Consider the following 13,929-nt stretch of genomic DNA (forward strand, 5'->3'; position numbering starts at 1 on the left):
TCAGCCATTAGCTACTGGCGTTGGTATCAGTCTTCGCCGTTTTGCGGATATGAACTACTTATAAATAGCACTGTATAAATTTCACGGTGCACACCTTCTTTTTTCAATTTATATCGTTTTAATCTTTTGATCGTCTTCTGTTGCGTGCTTCCCCGGAAAAACGCGGACAGCCCTGCCGCGTTGTTTTAACATAACGCACTGAGAGGAGGAGTGATTCCACTCCTCACCGGGTGCACTGCTTACTTATCCAGGCATCACAAAGTGCCACACGTTAAAGTCTTTTTGTTTTCTTCTTCTTTATTTTAATCACAATAATCCACATCTTGTTACATTCTTCTTAGTTTTACATCTTATCGCTCTGTCACAAGCGGGAACGCTTACATCTTAGCTTTATTCAAAATGAAGCAGAAATGCTCATCCAAGCCTTCTTCTGCGCCACGATAGCACATGTAAGTTTTGTTCATGTTCATTAAAATCCATATACCCAATGCATTTCGGGCCTTTAAGTTTGGCCCTTCGTCAGGGGTTATCTAAAATGCAAAATACATAATTAACTCTATGTTCCATGCGGTGACACTGTTTCTTGAATGCTAACATCTTTATCAAAACCAGAACTAATTCTTAAACTAACGTTTTCCCGCTAATACACGTAGCCTACCACTACACATTATCCTGAATACCTCTACTCCATTCCCTTTCATTCCACCTTGTTGTTATCCTGCCCGTGTGTCCCAAAACCTCCTTTAATAACTCTCTGCCCTTATCTCCCCTCCAAACTGCTCAATCCTGTATGCGCCTCTTACTACACGCTAATATTCCATTGCTTCATGCACAATCCCCCCATCCTTTTCATCATTACATTTGCGTACCTTTTTGAAAAATAATCACGCGCTCGTGCTTACGGCTGCTGTCTCGTCAGACCTCTGATGAACTCCTACATTTTACTCTGTGTACCCGCCTTCTTGAGCCTACAGTTATCCCCGCCCCTCTGTTACACCTGTGCGTGATAATCCCTTTTTTTCCCTTCTATCGCGATGTTGTTACTCCAACCCCTCTTACTGTCCGCCTACAGGACCCATGGTGCAGTTCGAGTTAAATTTTAAATATCCAACATTCTTAATCCTTACTGCTACATTCCAAAATTCGACCAATTCAAGAAGTATTCAACATGATTACCCCGCCCTCCCGTAGATGTCAATATTACGTTAGTTTTCGCTTTGATATATGAGGTGTACGTTATTCAACCCCCAAACTCTTCTGTAATCCAATCACAATAACACTGATACAACATATACCGTTCTCTATAGTTGGGGGTTGAATAACGTACACCTCATATATCAAAGCGAAAACTAACGTAATATTGACATCTACGGGAGGGCGGGGTAATCATGTTGAATACTTCTTGAATTGGTCGAATTTTGGAATGTAGCAGTAAGGATTAAGAATGTTGGATATTTAAAATTTAACTCGAACTGCACCATGGGTCCTGTAGGCGGACAGTAAGAGGGGTTGGAGTAACAACATCGCGATAGAAGGGAAAAAAAGGGATTATCACGCACAGGTGTAACAGAGGGGCGGGGATAACTGTAGGCTCAAGAAGGCGGGTACACAGAGTAAAATGTAGGAGTTCATCAGAGGTCTGACGAGACAGCAGCCGTAAGCACGAGCGCGTGATTATTTTTCAAAAAGGTACGCAAATGTAATGATGAAAAGGATGGGGGGATTGTGCATGAAGCAATGGAATATTAGCGTGTAGTAAGAGGCGCATACAGGATTGAGCAGTTTGGAGGGGAGATAAGGGCAGAGAGTTATTAAAGGAGGTTTTGGGACACACGGGCAGGATAACAACAAGGTGGAATGAAAGGGAATGGAGTAGAGGTATTCAGGATAATGTGTAGTGGTAGGCTACGTGTATTAGCGGGAAAACGTTAGTTTAAGAATTAGTTCTGGTTTTGATAAAGATGTTAGCATTCAAGAAACAGTGTCACCGCATGGAACATAGAGTTAATTATGTATTTTGCATTTTAGATAACCCCTGACGAAGGGCCAAACTTAAAGGCCCGAAATGCATTGGGTATATGGATTTTAATGAACATGAACAAAACTTACATGTGCTATCGTGGCGCAGAAGAAGGCTTGGATGAGCATTTCTGCTTCATTTAGAATAAAGCTAAGATGTAAGCGTTCCCGCTTGTGACAGAGCGATAAGATGTAAAACTAAGAAGAATGTAACAAGATGTGGATTATTGTGATTAAAATAAAGAAGAAGAAAACAAAAAGACTTTAACGTGTGGCACTTTGTGATGCCTGGATAAGTAAGCAGTGCACCCGGTGAGGAGTGGAATCACTCCTCCTCTCACTACTTATAAATAGTCCACATTGACATTGAACTAATTGGCAAAGCTTTTTACTTTGTATTGATCTACTTTTTATTGGGAAAACCACAGCGCCTTCTGTACTTCTGATCCCCTCCGTCTACCTCAACCCGCTTGTCCACTTCTCTAAAGTGCTTGCTCACCAGTTCATGTTTTGCTGTCAGCTGCAGCTCCTCCCCAATAGTTGAGAAACTTCGACCCCCCCACAAAAATGGCAGGAAAAGAATAATAAAACGGCACATGTTTTATTTCTTCTTTCCTGCAGAGTCTTGGGGGCAGGTCTGGGGGGTGAAAGCACTGAGGGGAGTGGGAGTCCACTCTCTTCACTGGGCTTTATAGTTTGGCCGACCGTCTCAGGCCGGCCAAACCTCCATTCGCAATGAAGCTCTCCAACACCAGCTGCATTGTTGATGAGAGCAAGCACAGGCTCCCTGTCCTGGAGAGCTAATCGAGGGCGCTCGGGCCAATCCTCAAGCTGCTGTCACATGAGAGCAGCTTCAGGATTTGCCACAGGGCAGGCTGGGAGTCACTTTCTGGAGAAGAGGAGCGCAATGCAGCTGTCCGAAGGTGTTTTAAAAAAATATTTTTATCATTCTTTTTCATTTTACCCGCTACCTTCATGACCCCAATGCCCCCACCACTCATAGCAAACACCTTCCACTACTGCTTGCTCTGCATTACAAAAAAAAGAAAAAAAACTATTCAGTGGTTCCGGCAGGTGCAGAGGGCTAATACTTTTAAGCTACCGGTCTACTTTATTATTTTTAGTTTGCAACTAAATCAACGTAGTCATGCATGTTGAAATGAAAAAGTTAAAAACAAAAGAAGCTAAAATAGCCACTGGTGTATCAAAATGCATATGCGTTCATGGTGGCCATGGTGGAATCCCAATATTTCAAAACTGGCGATGTGCGTACACATGCCTGAGCATGTATATGGGTGGGTGTGTGTATGTATGTGTGTATGTATATGTATATGTATATGTATGTGTGTGTATGTATATATAATCTTTTTTCCAATACGTGCACCCTTTATCCACATTTTTTAGATGTATATACAAATGTGATGTATATTACATTTATTTACCTGCTTTCACACTTTTTTTATTTTTCTCGAACGTTTCCCTGTCTTCTGTGGATGTGTATACGTGTTTGTGTGTATTTACACTTACCTGCAATGTAATGATTCTTGTAATTTAGTCACTACGATAGAGAGGCTTACAGTGTTGTGTTCCCAATAAAGGTCGGGGTACGCCACTGGAGGTATTGCAGCCCTTCCCAACTGCCACTCTGGGCTGATGGTGTCAGTGAGTGTTGCTCTCTTAAAAGCAGATGTTTTCCTGCAGCCTGATTACATCCCACTCCCTTTTTGGTAAAATCACCCAGCCACTCCTTGCCCAGAAGTTAAACCTCACTACCGGTAAATTGGGAAAAATTGTACAGTCGTCACGTTAAGGAGAATTTTTAAGTTTACACACGGTTAACTATTAAACTTATTTTGCAACAGTCCCTCGTAGGTATATCTTTCTCCAGACCAGCCCATGTAGATATGGTTGGGCTACACCCCACTGCTCTGAAGCCATGGCTGAGTCAAGGTAATTGAAACAGCTTAATTGTATTCTGTTAATGCAGAGGTCTTCAAACTTTTGTAGGTTGAGCCCACCAGCTGAATTCTTTTTAGATGTTGGATCCCACCCCCCCCCCCCACCACCACCTGACAGAACTTTATGGAATCGACCCCTCACACGCACATCCCGGGCATATTCAGCGAATAACATTCAATACAATAAGAGTGTTTAGTAAACTGCAGGTTTGTGAGTGGGTGTGGTGAAATGACAGAGGCTTATTACACAGCTCAAAACACCACTTTCCAAGATAAAATGTGTGCAAATTGTTTTTACTAGGATCCTTTGTTTTACACATGGCATGGATTGATAAAAACACCACCAACATAAATGTGACAGGTGTGCCTGTTTTTCAGAGACGGTCAATATGTGGATAGATTGTTGCTACTGCCATCCTCAGGTTGTGCTCCACATCCAGTCTTGAACGGTACTTAGTCTTTAATACTTCAAGTGCTGAGAACCCAATCTCACATAAATAGGACGAGCTGAAAGGCCAGATAGTTTTGATAGCAGTTTCTCCCAAAGGTGAATATTCTGCAGACATTTTCAGCCAAAACAGAGACTGTAAGGGAGACTGTGTTGTCAGATGTTTCGAGCACTCCCCAGCTCAGAGCTGGTACACTAGAAACAAATCTTCTCTAGAAATTATTAACAAACGTTTTAGGCAGCATTATAATGGGATAATTGCCCACCAACCAGTTATGGATCCGAAGACAGTTGAAAGTCCACAGAGAAGGCACTGAACAAACCCCTAATTGAGAATTCCTTAGTGGTACAATAAGTTGCTTGCCTGAAGTAGTGGGGTTTTGGGACACATCAGGCTTATGTTTAAAAAAAAATAGAACTAATAATAAATTAATGATGTCTAGTTTCCTTCAGAGTAATGTTGTCTGACAGACATGTTGGTGATTTTGGGTGCCCTCATATGTTAGGACCCACTTGGATCTAACTTTTTTATGGTGGGTGCATGAAACAAACCCATTTCTCTGCAAATAGTAATAGGCTCCCTCACATCAATTACAATAAAAATAAATTAAACAAAACAGTATTTGCAAGAATCTGTTTAGGAATTATTCCTGTCCATCAGGGCAAAAACAGAACTGTCTCAATCAAGGGGCCCCTGGAAGGCTGAATCGTAGTGCATTTAGGTGTCTCCTTTTGTAATTTAGGACGAAAACCTTAATGGGGCACGACTTGCCCATACTTGTGTACAGGGGTGAGTGAGGCGACCATATGAATTTGGGTGCGCATGTTAGTGCAGAGTGGGATGAATGAATGTATGGTTAGTGGTGGGCTTATTGGAGTGAGATTGCAGATTGAGCAGTGAGGGGGACAGGTGAGTGAAGTGTCATGAGTGCAGGTTGAGTAGTGTGCTCGTGTGACTGCAGGGTGAGGTACAGGGTGAACAGCGCACGTGCATTGTGATTGCAGAGTGATCACTGTGAGTGGAGGCTAAGTGGGTGAATAGTGTGAGTGCATGGTGATCAGTGCGAGTGCAGGGTAAGCGAGTGAATGGTGAGAGTGCATGGTGAGCGCATTGTGATCGCTGTGAGTGGAGGGTAAGTGGGTGAATGGTATGAGTGCATCAGGATCAGTGTGAGTGCTGGGTAAGGGTGAAAGTGAAGGGCGAGAATGAGGAGTGAGTGGTCTGAATGCAGGGTGCATTCCCAGACACTTGAAGTAACTCAGCATGTTATTGACTGCAGTGTAGGATTTCAAATGTGTTAAACTATTGCTATTATGGCAGTAACCAGGGATCAGGGTGGAGGAAATAAATAATGTGCTGATCCCTCAACAAACTTCCTGTCTTATGATTAGGGTTGCCAGCTCATTATTTTGATGTCCCAGATGGTATAAAAATAGGCAGTCACCTAAAGCTGTATTTTCAGCTCTTGTCTGTGCATACATTGAACAGCAAATATAAATAAAGAACTTTTAATTGTTTTCTAGAGCTGCATGAATGATCCATGACTGATAATAAAAGGGAAAAACAACAGTTGGTGGACAGAATGCAGAACAATGTCATACATTCACCCCAGTAAAGAGATCTGGGCCTAAATCCATCGTGTTTTTTGCACACCACCCCAGTTCAGACATGGCCATATGCAAATCAGCCTTGACCCTGTGCCTCATAGGAACAGTCCAGCCCGAACTGCCAAGCCATGTCTTTCCTGGACCGAAATCAAGCATCCTAGGACCGGTTTCTGGCTATCAGCCGTCGTCAGCCAGGATAGCTTGACTCCAGTGGTGTGGAGAGCATGAGACTCACGTCTGAGCATACCCATCCCACTCGGGGTGACAAATGCAAAAACAACAGTTGATGGACAGAATGCAGAACAATGTCATACATTCACCCCAGTACAGAGATCTGGGCCTAAATCCATTGTTTGTTTGCACACCACCCCAGTTCAGACCTGGCCATATCCATTTCAGCCTTGACCCTGTGCCTCAGGGGAACAGTCCAGCCCGAACTGCCAAGCCGTGACTTTCCTGAACCGGAATCAAGCATCCTAGGACCGGTTTTTGGCTATCGGCAATCTTCAGCCAGGATAGCTTGACTCCAGTGGTATGGAGAGCATGAGACTCACGTCTGAGCATACCCATCCCACTCGGGGTGACCAATGCAAAAACAACAGTTGATGGACAGAATGCAGAACAATGTCATACATTCACCCAGTACAGAGATCTGGGCCTAAATCCATCGGGTTTTTTTGGCACTCCACACCACCCCAGTTCAGACATGGCCATATGCAAATCAGCCTTGACCCTGTGCCTCATGGGAACAGTCCAGCCCGAACTGCCAAGCCATGTCTTTCCTGGACCGGGATCTAGCATCCTGGACCGGTTTCTGGCTATCAGCGGTCCTATTGGTTGATGGATAGTGTTCTGCATTCTGTCCATCAACTGTTGTTTTTGCATTTGTCACCCCGAGTGGGATGGAAATGCTCAGACGTGAGTCCCATGCTCTCCACACCACTGGAGTCAAGCTATCCTGGCTGAAGACGTCTGATAGCCAGAAACCGGTCCTAGGATGCTTGATTCCGGTCCAGTAAAGACATGGCTTGGCAGTTCGGGCTGGACTGTTCCCATGAGACACAGGGTCGAGGCTGATTTGCATATGGCCATGTCTGAACTGGGGTGCTGTGGAGTGGAAAAAACGATGGATTTAGGCCCAGATCTCTGTACTGGGGTGAATGTATGACCGTGTTCTGCATTCTGTCCAACTGTTTTTGCGCTGATAATAAAAGGGAACAAAGACAGAAAAGTCACATTACAAATGAATACATATTTCCTATGTATAACCATATTTAGCCATTTGCAGGCTGTTTAAACACATGGCAGGCTGGCATTTTGTGCGCATGCCTGTGTAATTTTAAAAGAAACTTTCAGGGATATTTTAAGAATGTTGGGGCCTGTGGGCCAAATGTATTTTGGGGGCCCCTGTTCAGACCAGCTTTGATTTTATGATCCAGTCTCCACTCTTTCATGCCTTCTTTTGTCAAATACTAAATGTGTGTACATCGGATGTTCAGGGATAGTGATGCGTATTTTCAGTATGTAACACAACAGCAGTTCACTAATATTACTGCAAATAATCTGTCACACCCTTCCATTTCTCATATGTGAGGTCATGTATTGATCTAAAAAACTTTTTATGTGGATGTTGCATGACGCATAAATACATTTTGTCTGCAAAATGTCTGTAATAGACTTTTACACATGAAAAATGATTGATAGAAAAACGCTATTTACAACATTGTGTTTAAAAATTATTCAAGGTCATGAGGGCAAGACTCTGTAGACGCCCCACACTCCCACCCCCTTTGAAAGGCAGGGGCCTTGGGCCAGAGCCCACTTGCCCCATGCCTTAAAACTTCTCTGGAAACTGTCTCTGTTCTGGAAAGAGCTAACTCTTCCAAGAGGGGGTTAATTCAGAAATGCTTCAGCTGCAGTGGGAGGCAAGGCGTCTCCTCTGCTAAAACAAAAAGCATGTCTGGTTGTTTGCTTTCGCTTTTAGCAGGGGAGACACCTTGCCTCCCACTGCAGCTGAATCATGTCAGTTCTATGAATTAACCCCCTCCTGGGAGAGTTAACAAGACAAAAGAATGGGCAAGTAGTGCCCCATCGATTTCCCCTCCCTCCGCCTCCAACCATACCAGAGTTCTCCAAGAAGACTTGTGCCGGACGCAGGGATCAAAGATAAGATAAGATTAGAGTAGTGCGTGCGCCCCCCCTGGGATGGTGTTGTGCCCCCCCCCCCCAGGGGGGCGCGCCCCCCAGATTGAATACCTCTGCGTTAATGTAAAATTTTTAAAGAAGTGTGTAAAAAGAATGTTCTCCGAGCCCCTCTCTTCACCCCTTCTCCTACGATTCACCAATGCCCCAATGATATACAACTCCACTTGAAAGTCTTCTGTGCTTTAGACAACTGATGCCTAAAACACTGCCTGCACATCATCCAGACCTGAATGTCTAGCACCTCCCCGAAGCTTGACCCAACTAAGACCAGATTCCTATTATTTACTAAGAACAACGCAACAAAAAACAGTTCAAACGTGGTGCGCTGTTATGCATCTAGATGCTTTCAAACCCTAAATTTCATCAAATGCCAATATTTTGAATTAATCCTGGACAACACGACGGCCTCCCCACTCAAACGCATTGTCTAAAAAACATAGCCTGATACCAGCTCTCTCTTATAAAGAAAGTGATTTTTTTTTGTTGTTGCAGAAAATGGGTTAGGACCTGGTGTTCAACCCACTGTACTCTTGGATTTGGAGGTGGTAACAACCTACTCCATGCCCTCTTAGACTACATGCTGCCACCCTTTAGGTGCATCCCGCATACCAGAGCACGAAAAATATGATCGCATCATCCCCATCCTAATGAAACTCCATTCGCTCCCCTTGCCGACCTGCAAAATATTAAAAACTAGATTCATCATTTACACAGCCATCACAACAAGCAATCCCGCTTATCTTGCATACAAGCTCACCATTTGGGCTGGTTCTCAGCATACCCACCACCAGACAACCATCAGACTGTAGACAAGATAATAAACAAAGCAAAAAGCATTTTCCATGTCTGCTCTCTGGATCGGGAGCAACTTCCCTGTGTCCATCAGGAGAGCCCAACCCTGCTTCAGTTTAGAAATGAATTGAAGATGCACCTCTTTAAAGGACACTGCATCACAATGAGTTACGCGTCCACAGACCAGCTACCTCTCCTATCACTTGTTGACTTTTTGCTTGTATTTCACACTGTACACTGCTCTGCTAATTATTAGCTAGGTTTGCAGTATCGAAATACCACACATACATAATCACATACTACAATAGTACTATTAATTCTAGGGCAGAATAGGTAAGTGTTAGACCCTGTGGTTTCTGGCTAGTTGGGACGCATCAAAGCCAAATCCACTATCCTAGATAGGATGAGTGTGATACGCTTGTTGGATAACCTGTGCTCACCCATGGGTAGCTTGGGACAGAGCAGTCAAGCTTATCCCTGGGGCCAAAGTGTAAAGTATTGGCACAGCCCCACCCTCGCAACATACTGTGTATGCTACAAAAAGACTCCACACCTTATGTATAAAACACTGATCTTTGTATTACAGACGTGTTGAAGTCAAAATGACCAACACATTAGATGTATATTTACAGTTCTATGCAATTGTCAATCTTTTCCATTAGCAGAAGAACGACATGAACAATATACATACTAATTCTAGGTATTCGCTTGCCCCGTTATCCCCTCAGCCTCGTAAACAACATAAACCCATGTGCGTACTTCCCCCAACGTGGTCACGAACCAAGCAGTCAATAGCGACAAACATGTATGCAGGCTGTTCCGAGGTATTTCACTTTCCCGTCAACACATTAGCATAAACCACAACATTCTCAATATCACATACTCCATACAGTTGTAATGGTCAAGAAATCACTGGTTATGGCTGCGCCTCGTGACCCAGCCGCTCAAACTACACCAGCCAATGAGGAATGTTGGACCTGCTGGCAACACTTTGATTTGATTGACAGGATCACCTAAAGTGGAAGGTAACAGTTACATGTTCCCGTCCATCCAGATTAGGTCCTCCGGCACCCAGCGGAACCTTCACAAGTACAAGATCACTATCCCCATAGGCAAAAGACTGCGACACCAGAAGCTAGCGCGCTTTCAATTTGGAGAAATGTTTCACCTCCGGCAGAGGTGTAAGCTGCAGTTGCTCCAGGCAACCAGCCGTGGGTGCACACAAGCCACAACGAGATGCCACAATGTCTGGCATGGTCTTCCTCCCAATCTGGAGGTCAGACACAGTCTAGGCTGCCAATTCGGGCCCGTGCACTCGGCAAACTTCCCCAACACCCCTCGGACACCACAAGCTAGGGAGTACGAGCTAGCACAGGTTTCTGGATGTAAGCTCTGGTCCCTCAGACAACTTCCCCCACAGTACTCTAACTCCTCATGCTTCAGCATCCCCATGTAGGCCACTAATGACCTAGAGCACACTCCATGGCACTGTGTGATTACTGCACACTTCAGGATGGTCCTTGTTCCAACCGACAACCACTTCCACCCATTTCTGCCGCACCCTGCGCGGTCCTTAAAATCTCGTGGAAACTAGGAGATCCTTTCTGTCCCTGGGATCTCATGGACAGGAGGTCAGCCAATCAGCACTCGGAGAGTGCTCAGGGACCCGGGCCACAACAGTTGGCAATTAGCTGCAGGCTAGCAAAGTCCACCAAGTGAAAGTCCCCTTCCTAGAGCACCACAAGTCTGAAGATAATCTGGCTGTAGTCTCTCCTTCCCCAATAGTTCCTCTGGTCAATGCCCCAGCATCGAACAAGATTGGTATGGTTCTAATCCCCAAAGTGTCTCCAACTCTTGAGGGGAGAGCCCCAGTAGTTATACCCACAATGGCCTTTGAAGATGAGATCAGTTCAAAAGGCCACCTTTTGAAATGCACGGCCCTCTCTAAACTTTTATCCTGTCTACCATCCTACCCCAGGAGTCTTGATCAATATCTTTAGTGGGTCCAAGAACCTGCCCCTTGGAATCCAGGTGCCAATTCCAACCCCTCTTAAGCACCCCTGGAAAGCCTCTCGGAGTCAGAGGTCTGCAGTGTACCATGAGCCCCTAGTTTATGGCTGTCTTATCAGGAATGCATAGATGTAGGTTGGAGACCGGCTGGCAGGCACACAGAGCCACAAGCACAGAAATGTCCACTTTTCCAAAATGTTATTTCCACCATAGTAATGTTGAATCCACTCACACCACCAGAAAGGATTCTTCTGCACGTAAGAAATACAGCTCAATAGGCTTTCCACAGATCCATCATGTCAATCCAATACGAGAAGCAGGCCCTGCCATACCGAACACACCATCCGGTGCCCTTCATTACCAATGCATGCCCTACCTTTTACCGACACCGCACCCTGTCCCTAGGGAGTACTGCTATAGCAAGAGACCTGCAGAAACTTGGCAATTAGCTTTTTATTTTCCAACCAGAGTAACAGTAACCTGCACACACAGGCAACGCCAATACAAACCTGTGGCATGTTTGAAGAGCTGCTTCTGTGGGTGGAACATCCAGTGCTGCAGGCCCACGGAGGAACATTCGAGTTACATGCCCTAGGTATGTCTTACCCATAGACAAGGGACTTGCTGCCAACTCAAATCAGTCAATCATGTATACACTAATCACCAGTATGTATATGCCAAGCACAGTGCTTTGGCTCTGAATGGCAATGTCAAAAGCGCTCAAAGTCCTAAGACTAGCACATTGATCAGTGGATAACCGGGAGAGAAACAGGCAAAAAGTCGAGGGTAAGCGCCCTAGAAAGGACCCATTACAACCCCAAATATTCATCAAAACAAGAGAATAAGTTCAGTTTATCTACCCACTACACATCAATAGCTAAAACTCCTAAAAAGTACTTCTATGTTTTAATTGCAAAACATTATTTTAAGAATGCATCCTCTCTTGACGTGAGCGCAGAGTGGCATTTTGAAAGTGCATCTTTGACTGAGCTAACACTACAGTGCTTTCACTGGCACTGTGGGTTCAGATCTAGGCCCAGGTTAAAAAGAGTTAGAGAATTACACTATATCTATGCACAAATTTTGCTGAACTTGCAAATGAACCACATGGGTGCTAAAGGGAATGCCCTGGATCAGTTAATTTGGTCAGATGGTGAGCATTGATTAGTACTGTGGTTTTCTGGCTCCATGTGATGAACCTGGACACAAGGGCCCAATATACAAAACTAATAGCATTGCAGTTTTGCAGCAAGAAAACTATACAACAAACATTGGAAAAGCGAATAAGTGTTGTCTTTCATATGCCTGCACTGAGCAATGGACTTCGCAAAATGCTTGTTGGTTTTGGCATATTTTATTGCCAAAATTATTCCAAGTTGGCCTCTATTCCTGCATTTGTGTGCCGATGCATGAAGGGATATATTGATATATTTTTTCCAAACTCTAAAATCATTCTTCGATGGCCGCCATACATACTCGTGCAGCCGTGGCCTTCTTAGAATGTATTGTTTTATTTTTAATATACTATTCCAACATAGTGAACAGCATTTTCGTAAGGTAAAAAAAATATTTGCACTGGATGCTGCGATATTGGGTAAAAGTGAGCAGCCTTTAGCAGCGTGTAGCTTCCTGGCTCTTACAAAAAGGGAAAAATTTGCTTAAACAAAAATATAAATATCAATGGCAAAGCTAGTTGGTCTGGTGTTGGCTGTAGACCTTTTGCTTTGCCTATACTTATTTGGGATTTTTGTGTGTGTAAAATATAGCTTTGCATGCATGAGTAGCCTTCTTTGAATTTAATTTTTAAATTATCCTAAAAATGCATTACAGAAAATATTCAAAGAACTGATGCTGTAGTGCCTGTCTGAGATGTGGTGCACTGCAGGCAGCAGTGATGGCCATGTAGGAGTGTCTGAGAAGTAGCAAGGCACTAAAATATTAATTTGTTTAAAAGGGTTATTACAAAAGCAAATGGGCCATACACTACCTGGCAGTGAAGGAGACTATTTTTGAGTGGGTGATGACATTGTGCATGGACAGAGAGCCACCAGTCACAGAGAGCCACCAGTCACACAATGGAAAACTAGTGGCTGAAGTGGTTTGAACGTTCGCCTTATGTGGTAGTGGGTAGAAGAGAAATGTGAATATCTCAACAAGAGATACATGGAGAAAGGCAATGAAAGCCTCTGTATGCAAAGGTAGCTCCAGACCTAAAAATAGTACCTTTATATGAGCAGTGGAAGAATAAATCTCACCACATAAAAACGATGTAAAGAAGAGATGCTTCACTAATGGGTGAAATGCAAGAATAAAGATGAAAGCCATTTAGTAAGGAGCAGGAAACTGAAATAGACCAGAATGCCATCCAGTCATGAGCAAGGCTCTGATCCAAAATCCATTATGTTTTGTATTCTAGAAAAGATGTTTCAAGACAAATCCTAAAAATGTGTTCTGTGCCCACTGTCTGATGTCCAACTGGCACAAGTTATCTTTTTTGTCTATACTAGTCATTTGAGATGTCGTTTGTTTTTTAGTGCTAATATTTTCACAAAAGTGCAGTGATGTAGCTTTGCACACTGTCATTTGGTGCACAATTGCAGTGTTGCAGTGTGACGGCATTGCAAAGTATAATTTGATGCTAGAGCAATTTCCCAAAGCTTCTATAAAAAGTTGCACTATGGATATAAATGATGAACTGTGAACTCCCCCCCACCCCCCCTCCCCTTTAACAAATTACATTTGTTGTTTTGGAAGGTCATAAGTATGTTGTCCCAAGTAGTATACATGGTGGCTTGTCTTGTATCCCCTTTGAAGATTGAAGTGAGAGGGAAAAGTCCTATCCATATGATGATTAATCTCTTCTAAATTCCCAAGATAGAGACGCTGCTA

At 43.8% G+C, this 13,929-nt stretch overlaps 1 protein-coding gene across 1 annotated transcript in view; it reads left to right on the top strand.

Moving 5' to 3' along the window:
- WNK2 (WNK lysine deficient protein kinase 2) overlaps nucleotides 1-13,929 on the top strand; it is a 581,173-nt gene that overhangs the window by 37,229 nt on the left and 530,015 nt on the right. The gene's annotated exons all lie outside the window — the stretch shown is intronic.

The sequence above is a fragment of the Lissotriton helveticus genome, chromosome 9, assembly GCF_964261635.1.
Source record: "Lissotriton helveticus chromosome 9, aLisHel1.1, whole genome shotgun sequence".
In the NCBI taxonomy this organism is placed as follows: Eukaryota; Metazoa; Chordata; class Amphibia; order Caudata; family Salamandridae; genus Lissotriton; species Lissotriton helveticus.